The 15,838-nt window shown below is 41.6% G+C and overlaps 1 protein-coding gene across 2 annotated transcripts in view; it reads left to right on the top strand.

Annotated features, from left to right (window-relative positions):
- The first annotated feature begins 436 nt into the window (after nucleotides 1-436).
- pdcd4 (programmed cell death 4) overlaps nucleotides 437-15,838 on the top strand; it is a 33,367-nt gene continuing 17,965 nt past the window's right edge. The window contains exon 1 of one of the 2 annotated variants that reach the window (XM_003218525.3): nucleotides 437-570. The gene's annotated coding sequence lies outside the window, so the exon portion shown is untranslated. Of the gene's footprint in view, nucleotides 571-13,732; nucleotides 13,888-15,838 lie in introns of those variants that run through there. The other variant, XM_008106621.3, reaches the window with a different exon arrangement.

Raw genomic sequence — 15,838 nt, 5'->3', positions numbered from 1 at the left:
GATCTACACTAGAATGATTGCAGCTGGACTCTTGGGAGTTGTAGTATCACAAGGTATTAAGCCAGTGGTTCTCAACCTCTGGGTCCCCAGATGTTTTGGCCTTCAACACTCAGAAATCCTAACAGCTGACTGGGATTTCTGGGAGTTATAGACCAAAACACCTGAAGACCCACAGGCTGAGAACCACAGTCTTAAACCAAAGAGGACTCCCAGAGTTCCATAGCATTGAGCCATGCCAGTTAAAGCGCTGTCAAAGCGCATTAATCCTTCAATGTAGGTGCGCCCATTGAAAAGGGCCTTACAAATAAAATCACCTGCGCCAGCAAAAATGGCGTCCCGAGGCCACGCCGCCGCTTGGGGAGGAAGGCGACACACCCACGCCTCCTGCGGCGGGGAAGGGGGCGTGCCTATGCTAATTTCGGGGGGCGGCCTCCTCCAATGGCGTCCCTCCTTGCGCTTTGGGGGGCGGGGCGAGCTCTGGCCGAAACGTGGGCGAAAGCGGAGGTCTGTTTGAAAACAAGCGGAGGAGGCGGCGGCCGCGGTGGAAGGAGTCTCTGCAGGACTAAAAGGGTGACTTTGGAAACCTTTTATTGTAGTGTTGGCACTGTGGCTGTTGTTGTTATTGTTGTTGCCGGGGGAGATCTAAAAGAAGCAGCCTGGGAGTGCGAAAAACAAAACGGGTGCATGCTTAAGCGCCTGAGGGGGGAAAGGAAAGGGCCTGAGGCCACGAATGGTGGGACTTGTAGTCCAAAACACCCGAAGGGCCCAAGTTTGCCCTTGCCTGGTCTACACTGTAGAACTAATGCAGTTTGGTATCACCTTAACTGCCATGGCTCATAGCTCTTTGTTGACGGGTTGCCAACACTCTTTGGCATCTAAAGACCTTTGTAAAACTGCAGATTCCAGGGTTCCACCATATTGAGCCCTGGCAGCTAAATTGGTATCAAACTGCATTAATCCTACAATGTAGATGCGCTCTTGAGAGTGCTGAAAAGACTTGTTTGCAACAGTTTTGGACTCTTGTGTATTTATATCAGTGTCTGTTTTTCATCTTTCGTGGTGCGGGAGATTGTTGGCTCTTTTGATGTTTTGGATTGTTACTATTATTATTATTCAAGAATGAAGGAAGGCAAGCCAGATCTCTTGAGATTCAATCCTATAGATGCTTAGGATTACCATGGGGAGCATCTCTTGGTGTTTTGGGTTGGTGTTGTTGTTATTATTATTATTATTCAAGAATTAAGGAAGCTAAGTCAGCTCTCTTGAGATCCAATCCTATAGATACTTAGGATTACCATGGGGTGCATCTCTTGGTGTTTTGGATTGGATATTATTATTATTATTATTATTATTATTCAAGAATTAAGGAAGGCAGGCCAGATCTCGAAATCCAATCCTACAGATGCTTAGGATTGCCATGAGGTGCATCTGCACTGAAGAATTAATGCGCTTTGACATCACTTTAATTGCCGAATCTTGGGATTTGTAGTTTGGCAGAGAAGACAAAAGACAGTGAAACTACAACTCCCAGGATTACATCGCATTGAGCTTGGCAGTGAAAGTGGTGCCAAACGGCATTAATTATGCAATCTAGATGCACCCTATGATGCAAATGGAGTCCCCCGGTGGTGCAGCGGATTAAACCGTTGAACTCGCTGACCGAAAGGTCAGTGGTTCAAATCCTGCTGTTAGCCCCAGCTTCTGCCAACCTAATAGTTTGAAAACATGCAAATGTGAGTAGATCAATAGGTACTGCTCCATGCAGTCATGCTGGCTACATGACCTAGTAGGTGTCTATGGACAACACTGGCTCTTTGGCATAGCAGTGGAGATGAGCACCAACCCTCAGAGTCGGACATGACTTAGACTTAATGTCAGGGGAAAACCTTTACCTTTACCTATGATGCAAATGGGCAGCATGTTTTTGCTTGTAATACAGTCCTGTGCGCCTTTCCTCTTAAGCTAGCTCTGTGCCTATCTAAAAAAATGTGCATAGCACAGCAGCCTTCATGTGCAATTTTATAGGGAATGTGCTGCTTTTAATTGAATAGGACCTGCATTGGAAATAAATATAGTTTTCACAAGGTGGTTTGCAACTTGACCTTCTAGAAAAATAAATTGATTTTATTAGGTTGTGGAAAGATGGTAGATGGGTGTGTGTGTGTGTGAGAGAGAGAGATAATAGATGTGAAGTGCTTTATTTCTCTATGGGTGCATTTTCACTGCATATTTAATGAAGTTTCACACTACTTTAGCTCTTATGGCTCAATGCTATGGAATCCTTTGATTTGTAGTTTTGTATTCTTTGGCAGAGAAGGCTAAAGACCTCACAAAACTACAACTCCCATGATTCCCTAGCATGGCAGGTGCATCCACACTGTGGAATGAATGCAGGTTATCACCACTTGAACTGCCATGGCTTTGTGCTATGGAATCCTGGGAGTTGTAACTTGGCTGACACCCAGACCTTGCAGAGATTAAAGCAGGCTTTCCTGTGTTTAGGACGGTGTCTTGTGATTCCTCTTTTGGTGTGTCAGTGCAGCCACAGCAGGGAGGGCCTCTCTCCAGCCAAGATATCCTGGTTTGGGGGAGTGTCTCCAGAAGTGGTTCGAGGGCACATGATGTAGCTGTGCGGTGTGGCTAAAGTTAAAGAGGTTTGGCTTTGCTGTGCTGCCTTGACTTACGTGGCAACATTTTGTTTCCTGGTGCGGGTGAAAACATGCTTTGTAGCCCTGGGTGCATTTACACCATGACAAACTTTGGCCCTCCAGTGTTTTGGACTTCAACTCTCACAATTCCTAACAATCTACAGGCTGTTAGAAATTGTGGGAGTTGAAATCCAAACACCTAGAGGGCCGAAGTTTGCCCATACCTGATCTACACTGTAGAATGAATGCAGTTTGACACCACTTTAACTACCCTGGCTCAATGCTGTGGAATCCTAGGATTTTTGTTTTTACAAGTTCTTTTTAACCTTCTCTGCCAAAGAGTAGTAGAATCTCACCAAACTATAACTCCCAGGACTCCAAAGCATTTAGCCATGGCAGTTAAAATAGTGTCAAATTACATTAATTCTATGGTGTGGAGGCACTCTATACTACATCTGAAGAAGGGCATGCATGGAAGCACATGCTAAAATAAAACCAGGTATTGTACAGAAAGGTGCTCCCACATTCCTTTTTTTTCCTTCTGTCCCTCCCTTCCTCCTTGTTTTGAATTAGCCAGTAAAACCTCAGGCTCTTATCTGCGGAAGCTTGAGCTTGTTTATCTTCCTTGGCTGGGAAATAATATTTTTAGAGGTCTAATTGGATACTGACACTGAATGCAGCGTAATGTTTTTGTCTGTAACTTGTGGCATGGTGCTTCATTTTGTTTCTTGAACATATTTTCCAGACAGAGAGGGCGCATCTACACTGTAGAATAATGAAGTTGCTTATAACAACAACAGCAGCAGCAGCAGTAATATGTTTATTTTTTATCCCACTTTCCTCTCTTAAACAAGACTCAAAGCAGCTCACAACATTAAAAACAATGCAATTTAAAACCTACAATATATACATGATAAAATAGAATTGATGCAGTTTGACATCACTTTAACTGCCATGGTTCAACGCAATGGCATCTTGGGAGTTGTAGTTTGGTGAAGCACCAGTACACTTTGGCAGGGATGACTCAAATCTATCTGATACTAGCTTGGGTACCTGGTGTTCCCCGGGTTATTAAAATAATTTTTTTTATTATTTTACAAAATGCATAAGGTTGTGGGTGTACTACAACTCACATCATGCCAGATTAACCCCCTGAATCTCTATCAATACTTAAGTTTGTCATGTTGGGCAAGTGTGCTCTAGATGCATCATCAGTGGGGTTCAGTATGCTGTTCAGCTGCAGGATGAATTACAACTCCCACCAAGGTGGGTCAGTCCTGTCAAATCCCTCTAGTATGTTCAGTTGGTCATGGGGGTTATGTATGCCAAGTTAGGTCCAGGTCCATCATCGGTGGGGTTTGGAGTGCTCTTTGATTGCAGGTGAACTATGTAAACCACAGTACCTACAACTAATGAATGTCAAGGCAATTCCACCCCAAATCCACCAGTATTCAGATTTTGGCATATTGGATATGCGTGCCAAATTTGGTGCGGATCCATTGTTGTTTGCATTCACAGTGCTCTCTGGATGTAGGTGAACTGTGATTTTTATAGATCAAGGTGAATCCCCTCAAAGCCCTCCTGCATTTTTTGTTGATCATGAGGGTTCTGTGTGCTAAGTTAAGTCCAGGAACATTGTTGGTGGGGTCCAGAGTGCTCTTTGATTGCAGGTGAACTATAAATCCTGGTACATAAACGGCTATAAATCAAAGTGAATTCCCCCCAAACCTCTCCAGTATTATTCTTTGGTCATGGTGGGTTCTGTGTGCCAAATGTGGCCCAGATCCATTGTCAGTAGGGATCATAGTGCTCTGACTTGATGCAGGGTGAACTACAACTTCCATCATGTGGAGTCAATCCCCCAAACTCCTCCAGTATATTTAGTTAATGCTCAGTTCTGCTGTTATGCAGACAGAGTTGAAAAGAGTAGGAAAGGATTATGGGAGAAGCAGTGGGCGGGATCATGCAAATTCCACACCAGTTGAGAGAGTAGGAAACACAGGGATGTTTGTGATGGAGTAAATATGTAAAATCTAGGATGAAATTGTCCCCAAATGAAAGTATTCCTTGGGTGGTGTGCAGTATGGTGTTTGGGGAAGACATTGGAAGGGGTTGGGCTACATGTTCATGGCGCTCGCTATAACCTGAAATGTCATTGGAGAGAGTGCTTTTTGTGATTCTTCAGCACTGTGGGCTGTGGAATTGGGCACCCCAGCCACATACACACATATTTTCACTTTTATTATGTGTATAGATTCCAACTCCCATGATTCCATAGCATAAAACCATGGTAGTTAATGTGGTGTGCATTCTAGTGTGGATGCACCCAAAGAGAGGGGTGGGTGGGGAGATTCTCTTTTCTCTGCCTGATTTGTATTGCCTGGTGGTTTTGAAACGGAACAAGATGGCTGATAAGATCTGAACATTTTGGACCACAATTCCCATTATCACAATGCAACACTGTTATAGTGCTGGCTGGTGATGGGAGTTGTAGTCCAAACACATTTCAGAAGAGACCATGTCGGGAGAAGAATGGATTAGAATGATTTTCAGTCCTTCATGGCTTTATGAGTTGAAGGATTTTTTTTTGAGAAACAATAACTCTGTTTTCAGTTCCTCATTATTGCTTAGATACAGCCTCAAGTCTTCCTTCAGAGTTCAGTGCTTCAAAAGAGACATTGTGGGAACCATGGCAATGGAATGTTTAAAGGCCTGTTGATGCAGGAGTTTAAACCCAAGCCCCTCCTGGATTGTTACATAATATTTCTGCCTTCTCATCTCTTGGAAGGAAAGACTGTCATTAGGGATGTGAACCAGAAGCTTGTTCAACATTAATGTGTGCATAAATGGAAACAGGATTTGCAGCATTTTAAAAAAATTCAGTGTTTAAATCACAATTGTTGGGTCATGTTGCTGGATGCTGAAGCAAAGCTAGAGAGCGGTTGGGTATTTCAGTTTCTTCTAAAGGTATATCTACACTGTCGAATGAAGTGCTTTGATACCACTTGAACTACCAATGGCTCAATGCTATGGGATCTTGGGAGTTGTAGGTTGGTAAAGTGCCAGCACTCTTTGGCAGAAAAGGCTAAAGACCCTGTAAAACTACAGCTCTCATGATTCTCATGAATCATGGCAGTTAAAGTGGTTTTAAACTGCATTCCTTCTACAGTGTAGATCAGTGGTTCTCATCCTGTGGGTCCCCTGGTGTTTTGGCTTACAACTCCCAGAAATCCCAGCCAGTTTACCAGCTGTTAGGATTTTTGGGAGTATGAAGGCCAAAACATCTGGGGACCCACAGGTTGAGAACCACTGGTGTAGATGCACCCATGGTTAATTTCTGCAAATAAGCCCTGCCAAGAAAAAAGTAGCATCTTCCAACTATCAAATTAGGGCTAAATCTACTTGTTAGTCCCAACTAGAGAAAACCCATTGAATCAAAGGTACTTATATAAGTGTTGTCTCAAATACTTTTCATTCAGTGGAGCTACTTTACTTGAAATTAACAGTTGGGTTTAGCTCTCTGGAGCGTAGGTGTTTGTTTACAGGCAACCACAACCTTTACCAGTGTGGCGCCATCTTTCAATTGCTATAATTGGCCATGTTAATGTGGATGATGTGAATCGCAGTCCAAAACATCTGGAGGGCATTGTGAGTTGGGAAAACAGCTTGGTTTTTTGTCCTTCTCAAACAATATAGCTATTGTATAGAGAAATCCACAAGTGACCTGTTGATTCCAAGCTGTTGCAAATATGTGTTTATAATGAAGCCGTGCAAGTGGGGACATCACCTCTTTTCAAAAAAAAAAAAAAGGTAATGTTTTGAACAATAGACTTTAAAAGATTGTAGGCACAATGTACACAGGTCAGGTGTATTATGTGACACAAATTATTTCTGACTTTATCTTATGGATAAAAACCGGATGCTAACAAGATGAACGTTTCCCTTCCGTTGTAAACTACTTTCTGCTAAATCTGTTTACTGAGAAACCTTGGGTTTAAAGTCTGGATCCATAAATAGACTGTTCTGAAAAAAAGATAATTTGCAGAGTGCTCAATAAATCCACTTTCAGACATAAAAAGGACACACGCTAGGGATCCTGAAAACAGCACTGACAAGGAGTGTCCTGGGAGAATCAGTTCTTTAAATCAGCTTTCCTTCTGGGGAAGCGCCAGTACTAACTGTATTTGATAATACAAGCAATAGCATCAGACCTTCTAATTAGGAATGGGTGTCTAGCATTCAGTGCTATGCAGGATGTATAATTAAAAGGGAGGCTCAGAAAATACCTCAGGCAGATAAAGCAAGCTAAATGGAAGGTCAGGAAGAGGTCCTTTGGCGAGGGTGGAGTATGTTTAATCATAAGCAATGTAGAAACATTCTTAGGTGATCTCAAAGTGAATCTTAAAAGCATTTAAGCCAAGCATTTCAAAGGTACTGTCTGCACAACACATAGAGTGCATCTATGCTGTAGGATTAATGTAGTTTGACACCACTTTTACAGCTATAACTCAATGACATAGAGTCACAGGAGCTGTTGTTTTACAAGGTCTTTCGTCTTCTCTGCCAAAGTGTTTTGGTGCCTAATCAAACTGCAACTCTCATATCATTGAGCTGTGACAGTTAAAGTGGTGTCAAACTGCATTAATTCTAGAGTGTGGATGCACCTATAGTTTTCTAGCAGTTCTGCAGTTCTGCCCAGAGTTTGGGAAAGTTTACTTTTTGATGGCAATTTCTAGAATCCTGCAGCCATCCATGACTCACTACTGGAAGTTGTTTTCTAAATCACTTTTCCAAACTGAGATTCTATTTTTGTGGCTTGTGCTTTTTCTTAAGCCAATAATAAACCATTCTTGCATAGAAAAAAATTGTTTGGACAGCAGTACAATTTATGCTACTTCAGAGTAAGCTATGATCTTGTTGGCTCACTTACTGGATTTGTGTCATAGTAAGTTATGAAGTAACACCTAACACCTGTGGATGAATAGTTGCAACTGCAGTACCTAGGTTACAGTTCTGTTTAAAATACGCTTGATCACATGTAAAACCATGCAAATTAAATTAAGGCAATAATCTGAGAACCTGTGGGTTGGGCTGTGACAGGGTTTGAATTCTCATTGGGTCATGGAAACTCTGGGTGACCTTAAGCAAGTCACATACTCTCAACCTCAGAGGACAGCAAATGCAAGCCTCCTCTGGACAGATCTTACCAAGAAAACCCTGTAATAGGTTGCCATAAGTCAGAAACAACTTGAAAAAAACACAACAAAATCTCCCTAGTAAACATGGTTAGGATCACAGCCTGTGGCATAACTAGTATCATTTGACAAACTTGCAGTGATAACTTGGTTGTATACATTTGTATCTGTAAATACTCTAAGGGCACCAGATCTTGGAAGCTAAGCAGGGACAGTCCTGGTTAGTGCTTGGATGGGATATAACCAAAAGATACCAGGTGCTGTAAGCTCTGTTTCAGAGGAAGGTGATGGCAAACCACCTCTGGGTATTCCTTGCCTGAGAAACCTCTATGAAATTCATGAGGTCACCATAAGAAGATGGGTGACTTGAAAGCACACATGCACACACATTTGGCAAGGGCATTTAGACTTTGTGACTATGTTTACACAGTCAGAATTGTTTAAGTACTATGAAGTGAAAATACGGTTTTCTTTTAGTGGTATTTCCCAGCTAACCCTTCGGTGGAACATTTTCTTTGTTAGGATCTTCCTTATAATTTGGCTTCTCACCAGTTGTGTTTAGGTGATGATCCTGCTCCTGGGTGGTTATTCTGAGAGATCATAACACTAAGTCAGTAAACACAATTATCAATGTGCCTTTATCTTCCCTCCTTTTGCTTAGTTTTTTTTTTTAAAAAAAATTGGTTATCATATGGATGACTGTGCAGAGAGTTAATGGATTCCAAATACATGGCTCAAAATCTTGATCATAATGAATTGCTATTTTGTTTTGATCCTAGAAATTGGACATGTTGTGTAGTGTGCATGGTCTCCGAAGACAAACCCCCAGTTTATGATAAATTTCTAGTTTTTTTTTTGTATTGGTATCCTGTTGAATTTTGATATAGCATGCCATGGTGTCTATGTGCCTTCAATTTGCTTATCTGTTTATGGCAAACTTATGGATATCATAGGGTTTTCTTAGGCAAGGAATACTTAGGAATGAGTTTGCTTTTTCATTCCTCATTCCTTGGCATTTCTTGGTATCTTTAGGGCATTTAGGCAGCTCCACATCACATTGTTTTATTGTTATTGAAAACAGTAATTTTTAACATTTCACAGGTCTGCTAAACAAAGATAAGCAAGAACAAAAATTTCCAATTTGTTATTGATGTTTTCAATTGTTCTAACATTTATGCTTCCTTAGCAACCTGATAGAGATGCTGATTAATTACTATGTAACATAATTTTTGTTCCTGGGTTATAAATGTCATTTTCTAATTGGTTCTATCATAAAAACATGGGAAAGGTTTATTAAACTGCAAAAACTTTGTGTTTGTGGGACATGCTGCAGCACATTTTGCTATAGTTTTTCAATGAATATTTCATCGAGTCTCAACCAATTCAACATAGTTTGTGGCAGCCACAAAAACGAAGTTTCTGGAATATAACAACTACAGTAGAGTCTCACTTATCCAAGCTAAACGGGCCAGCAGAAGCTTGGATAAGCGAATATCTTGGATAATAAGGAGGGAATTAAGGAAAAGCCTATTAAACATCAAATTAGGTTTTGATTTTACAAATTAAGCACCAAAACATCATGTTATACAACAAATTTGACAGAAAAAGTAGTTCAATATGCAGTAATGTTATGTTGTAATTACTGTATTTACGACTTTAGCACCAAAATATCACGATATATTGAAAATATTGACTAGAAAAATGGCTTGGATTATCCAGAGGCTTGGATAAGCGAGTCTTGGATAAGTGAGACTCTACTGTACTTTCAAAAATAAGTACTGAAGAATTAAACAGGAAATACCACTTTCAAACCAGAAGCAGACATTTTTTCAAATGTTGCTACATAGTGTTATAATCATTGGGACAGTACTGAGTCCCATGGTCCAGTGGTCTGACCTAGTATAGGATGAGTATCTCTTATCTGAAAAATGCTTGGGGCCAGAAGTGTTTTGGATTTCTCCCCAGATTTTGGAATACCAAAATCTGGGGGGGAGATATCTTAGGGATGTAACCCAAGTTAAGCACACAATTTGTTTGTGTCATATACACCTTATGCCAGAGCTTTCCAAAGATTTCATGTTGCTGACATGTTTTTTAGATATGCATTATTTCCCAACACAATAATTCAGTTTTACTAGCAAACCAGAGGTTAAACCAATTACATAAATTGTAATAACGAGGTGTATGGGGACACAACATATCTCACAAAAAGTGTTCATTTATGCTTTTAAACATATATGATTTGTAAGCTAACAGCACACATTTCCAAGATTTGTCATTTTTTTTGTTACATTTGTGTGGCACACCTACACACTGCTAATGGGTTGCAACACACCACTTGGAAAGCTCTCCCTTCTCTACATGGCCTGAAGATACTGTTATACAGTATTTTTAATAATTTTGTGTAGCCATTGTACGTTGAACTACCAGAAAGCAAAGCTGTCACTGTTTCTGTTACCTATGGGAACACAATTTTAGATTTTGGAATATTTGGTAATACATTTTATTGATTAGGAGCTCCTGGTGACGTAATAGGTTAAAACGCTAAGCTGTTGAACTTGCTGACCAAAAAGGTTATCAGTTTGAATCCGGGGAGCAGGGTGAGCTCCTGCTGCTAGCCCCAGCTTCTGCCAACCTAGCAGTTTGAAAACATGCAAATGTGAGTAGATCAATAGGTACTGCTCCGGCGGAAAGATAATGGCACTCCTTGTAGTCATTCCAGCTACATGACCTTGGAGGTGTTTATGGACAATGCTGGCTCTTCGGCTTAGAAATGGAAATTAGCACCAGTGACTAGACTTAAAATCAGGGGAGAACCTTTATCTTTATTGATTAGCCCATCGGCCATATCAAAACACTTGGCAAACACATTTAACATATACAGCATGCAACCCACAGTGTCGAAAAAGTGCTGTTTTGTATGTTATTTTAGCATTCTGGCCGGCCAATAAAAATGAAGTTTTAATATAAGGATCCCAGTGTGTCTTTTGTATAATGTATGGTCCAAGGTATTGGCTTCTGTCTTTCTTGTACAAGTTAGTAAAGTATTTGGGATTTCAAAATTCAGCGTTTCCTGTGTTCTTAAAAGGCCCTTCTCATGGATGTATTTCAACAGGGAGACACATGGTCCTGCTTATGGTGATAGACTACAACTCCCATCATCCCCAGCAAACATAGATAATTGAATTTATTGTTTAGCATGTGGTGGCTTGTTGTTTCCAATCCCTTTTTCTTCCAGGCCAGTTTACTCCAAAGTAAGTCCCACTGAGACCAGTGGAAACATCTCCGAAATAAGAGTTGCTGCCTAATGCTGTGTGCCTATTTGGATATAGTTTTACTAATAGGATTATCAGGAAATCTTTTTCCTCCCATAAATTTTAGCAGTCATCACTTTTTATTGGATAAAAGTCCACCTCCTGAAGTAGTTTTCCTGTGAGGCAAAGATTTCTGTTTTGGTCCTTATGAGTCGTAATGAAGGTAATGATCTGAGAACCTGAACTGCAACAGAGTTTGAATCCTCGTTGGGTCATGGAAACTGGGTGACCTTAAGCACATCACACACTCTCAGCCTCAGAGGACAGCAAAGACAAGCCTCCTCTGGATGGATCTTACCAAGAAAACCCTGTAATAGGTTGCCATAAGTTGGAAACTACTTGAAAAAAGTAAAGATAAAGATCCACCCAAAGGAAAAGTGTTCTTACTATATATCAAGGGAACCATTGACTGCATAGGGAAGCCAATGAAGAAATACAACCTACAAATTATCTACAGACTCACTAAGAAAATCTAACAAATGCTATGTTCAGCAATGGACAAGCGGGATCCTCTCACTTCTGCTGGAGTCTACTGTATACTTTGCACTGTGGACAAGTCTACATAGGGACCACCAAATGCAGCAGCATTGTCCAAACATGAATCAAAGGAACTTGAAAGGCACTGTAGACTAACTCAACCAGAGAAGTCAGCCATAGCAGAGCACTTGATGAACCAATCTGGACACAGCATATTATTCGAGAACACAAAAATGCTGGACCACTCTTAACAACCGCCATGTCAGACTACATAGAGAAGCCATTGAAATCCACAAGCATGTGGACAATTTCAACAGAAAGGAGGAAATCATGAAAACAAAATCTGGCTACCAGTATTAAAAAAAAAATTCTAAAATCAGGACAGTAAATAAAGAACAACACCCTGAAAACTGGAATTCCAGACAAGAAACAACCAGGGCTAGCTAACACCTCCCAATAAAGTATCCCTCCTGGCTGGAAGCAGGCTAAACAGTATAATTTCTCCAGTGGTGTGGGGCATAGACATCCTCTGATGATGCGGCATGTCTCATTAAGAGCCACATTCACTGTTTTAACGTAGTGAGATGTATTTCACACAGAGCATGCATATTCAGCAGCCGAGTAGCAAAGCGCAAAGGCAGACATCTTCACTGTGTCTGGTTGTAATCCCCAGGTTGTGCCGGTCAGCTTTCGTATGATGTTATTTCTAGCGCACACTTTTTGCTTGATAGTCAAGCAGTGCTTCTAGTAAGTCATGGCACGGTCCAGGGTAACTCCCAAGTATTTTGGTGTGCTGCAATGCTCCAGTGGGATTCCTTCCCAGGAAATCCTCAGAGCTCGAGATGCTTGTCTGTTCTTAAGGTGGAAAGCACACTTTTGCATTTTAGATGGATTAGGGATCAGCTGGTTTTCCCTGTAATAGGCAGCAAGAGCACCTAAAGCTTCGGAGAGCTTCTGTTCAACTATTTCAAAGCTCCCTGCTTGGGCAGTGATGGCACGATCATCATGTTCCTTCTGGCAGTGGCACAGTGTAAACTTTGTTAAACTTTGATGGAGCAAGCACGCTCCCCTGAGGCAGGTCTGTCTCCAGCCCATCCCCTGTTCAGGTATCAGCCAGCACGCCAATGCCATAAATCAAGAAATAGTTTTCTAATATCTACAGAGATACTCGCAGGAACACCTCAGCAAGCGAGAGTCCAAAAGTGGCAGGCTAAAACTCAGAATCTCAAGCCATGGCTGATATGGAACGAGAGACTCCCTCCTGGGCACACAGAAGACTGGGCAACTTGGAAGGCGCTGAACAGACTGTGCTTTGGCACCACGAAATGCAGACCCAACCTTAAGAAATGGGACTACAAAGTGGAGTCCACAACATGCGAGTGTGGATAAGAGCAAACCACAGACCACTTACTACAATGCAGTCTGAGCCCTGCCACATGCACAATGGAGGACTTTCTTACAGCAACACCAGAGGCCAGCTACTGGTCAAGGGACATTTAGTATAATGCTAAGTTGTTTGTTTATTTGTTTTTAATTGTGTTTTCAAATACATTACAACTTGACACGATAAATAAACAAATAACCTAAAGGTTTATGATCTTGGAAGCTAAGCAGGGTCAGCCCTGGTTAGTGCTTGGCTGGGATACAATCAACAGATACCAAGTGCTGTAGGCTCTGTTTCAGAGTAAGACCATGGCAAACCATTGAACACAAGCTAGAGGCCTGGGAAGTACCAAAATGGGATAATTTGATATTAATCCAGATGCATGCGTTCTTTTGCAGTCTTTCGGAGGATTTAGGGTTAATTTAGTAGCAAGAGAGGACGAGGCCCCACGAACAAAGAGTGTTTCTATTGCTTCAAAACCCCCGCCTCGATGTTTGCTGCCTCCCCCTATCCGAAGTCGAAGGTAGTTTCGCCCAGTTGAGGCGTAGCGTCACAGGCTCCTCACCCCCCTCCCCTGTTTTGTTTTGAACCGCCTTCTCGGATCAGGTTGGTTTCCTGCTTTTCTATTGGCCAAAGCGAGCGGCCAATCAGAATGGACGGCTTGCAGCCTTGTTGCTGGGCAGAACGAACGCCAACAGGGGCGGGGAGAGGAAGCGGCGGTGTGGCGGCCTCAGTGAGGAAGACAGAAGGGCCGCTGCCTCAACCCATGCGACCCTCGGTCCGCCATTCCCCTCCCCCCGTCGACAAGCGAGCTCCGAAGGAGAGAGAGAGCTCGCCTCGTAGGGGGGGAAGTGAGCCCAATGCTCGAGGTGGGGGAAAAGGCCTTCCTGTGGGGGGAAAGACCTGCGCATTCTTCAAATTCCTAACTCATTCAGAACACGGAGAGCGCCAAAGGCCCTCAGGCTGGCTTAGAAATGGTTCATTTCACATTTCCCTTACCCTCAAGTTTATAATATTTCGAAATGCTGGCTTTGTTGGTGTAGAAATGGAAAATAAGGGAGCAGTCCATTCTCCAGCTTCTATTACAGGCATGGGCAAACCTAGGCCCTCCAGGTGTTTTGGACTTTAACTCCCACCATTCCTCACAGCCTCAGGCCCTTTCCTTTTCTCCCTCAGCCACTTAAGCGGCTGAGGGGGATAAGGAAGGGGCCTGAGTCTGTTAGGAATGGTGGGAGTTGAAGTCCAAAACACCTGGAGGTCCAAAGTTTGCTCATGCTTGTCAATTATGAGGCCCATGTTATTACTACTATTTGCATGTTTCTTTTTCTCTGAACAGACTCAAAGCGGCAAACAGTGCCGAAAACCAATATAATATACAATAATAAAACCTTAAGGTTATCGGTGTTAAAATAGACCTAAATCAAAAACTGTAAAAAAAATGCATAGTCAAACCCAGGTTCGCCCTTTCAATGTTTTACCTCATTTAGAGCCATCTTCCATCTATACTTCTACAGGTTGAGCATCATTTCTTCAAAATTCTTAGGACAATAAGTGTTCTTTAGTTCTCATTTTTTTACATTCTCATTTTAACAGGAAAAAACAATATTTATACATACATACATTCTTGAACAACAGTTACGTAGCTTCACAGTTTGTCTTACCAACTAATTATTTTATCATGTCAGAAGCGACTTGAGAACATATTGCAAGTCGCTTCTGTTGTGAGAGAATTGGCTGTCTACAGAGATGTTGCCTAGGGGATGCCCGGATGTGTTACCATCCTGCTGGGAGGCTTTTCTCGTGTCCCTTCAAGCTGGAGCTGACAGATGGGAGCTCACCCCATCTCACTGATTCTAACCGCTAACCATCAGGTCAGCAACCCAACCTTCAGGTCAGTTCAGACAATAATCTCATATCCATAAAACACAATAGCACAATAGTGTAAACAAACAATTTAAAAAACTACAAGGCCCTCCAAAAGCAGTATATAAATGCCATTTAAAACCAGCAAATTCCTATCATCAGAGTATTTAGAATTATAAATTATAGTTCTAATAACTTTCAGTCCAGAAGCTTGCCCCAGCTTCTGTCAACCTAGCAATTCAAAAACATGCAAATGTGAGTAGATCGATAGGTACCATTCTGGCGGGCAGTAATGACACTCCATGGTGTCAAGGCCGCCATGTGACTTAAGAGGCATCTACGGACAACACCGGCTCTTTGGCTTGGAAATGGAGATGAGCACCCCCCCCCCCCCCCCCCAGAGTTGGACCCAACTAGACTTAATGTCAAGGGAAAACCTTTATCTTTACCTTACATCCTTGAACAACCGTTACATAGCTTCACAATTTGTCTTACCAACATAACATCTCTAATTACAAGTAATTCTATACTAAAAACATACGTATCTAATTAGTTTTGAAAGAGGATTTCTTGCATCCCTTTTGCGATTTCTCTAAAGATTTCCAGTTGACCTTTTAAGGGGTCCGTTTGTGCCCCTTGGTGTTTCATCTCAGTGAAGCAGTTTCCCATATACACTTACACTACTAGAAAAAAATCAAAGAAATAATACTTTAAATATAAAAAAGCTGTTTTATAATACAGTAAAACTGTTACATTAAGTAAACTTGTCTTTGCTTGCTTTTAATTGTTGTATTTAATTATTAATATAAATATAGAGGTCATGGGATGGTACAGTGTGGGATATAGTATTAAATCTATTTGTAATAGTAACTCAAGCAATCAGAAACTATATTAATCCGGCATTTACCAATCTCCATGGGTGCCAGTTAATTGAGAGTCTATTGTACGATAGTATGT

Source organism: Anolis carolinensis, chromosome 3 (genome assembly GCF_035594765.1).
Source record: "Anolis carolinensis isolate JA03-04 chromosome 3, rAnoCar3.1.pri, whole genome shotgun sequence".
Taxonomy (NCBI): Eukaryota; Metazoa; Chordata; class Lepidosauria; order Squamata; family Dactyloidae; genus Anolis; species Anolis carolinensis.
Note: the sequence above shows the minus strand (reverse complement) of the source record. Positions and strands in the feature narration are given on the sequence as shown.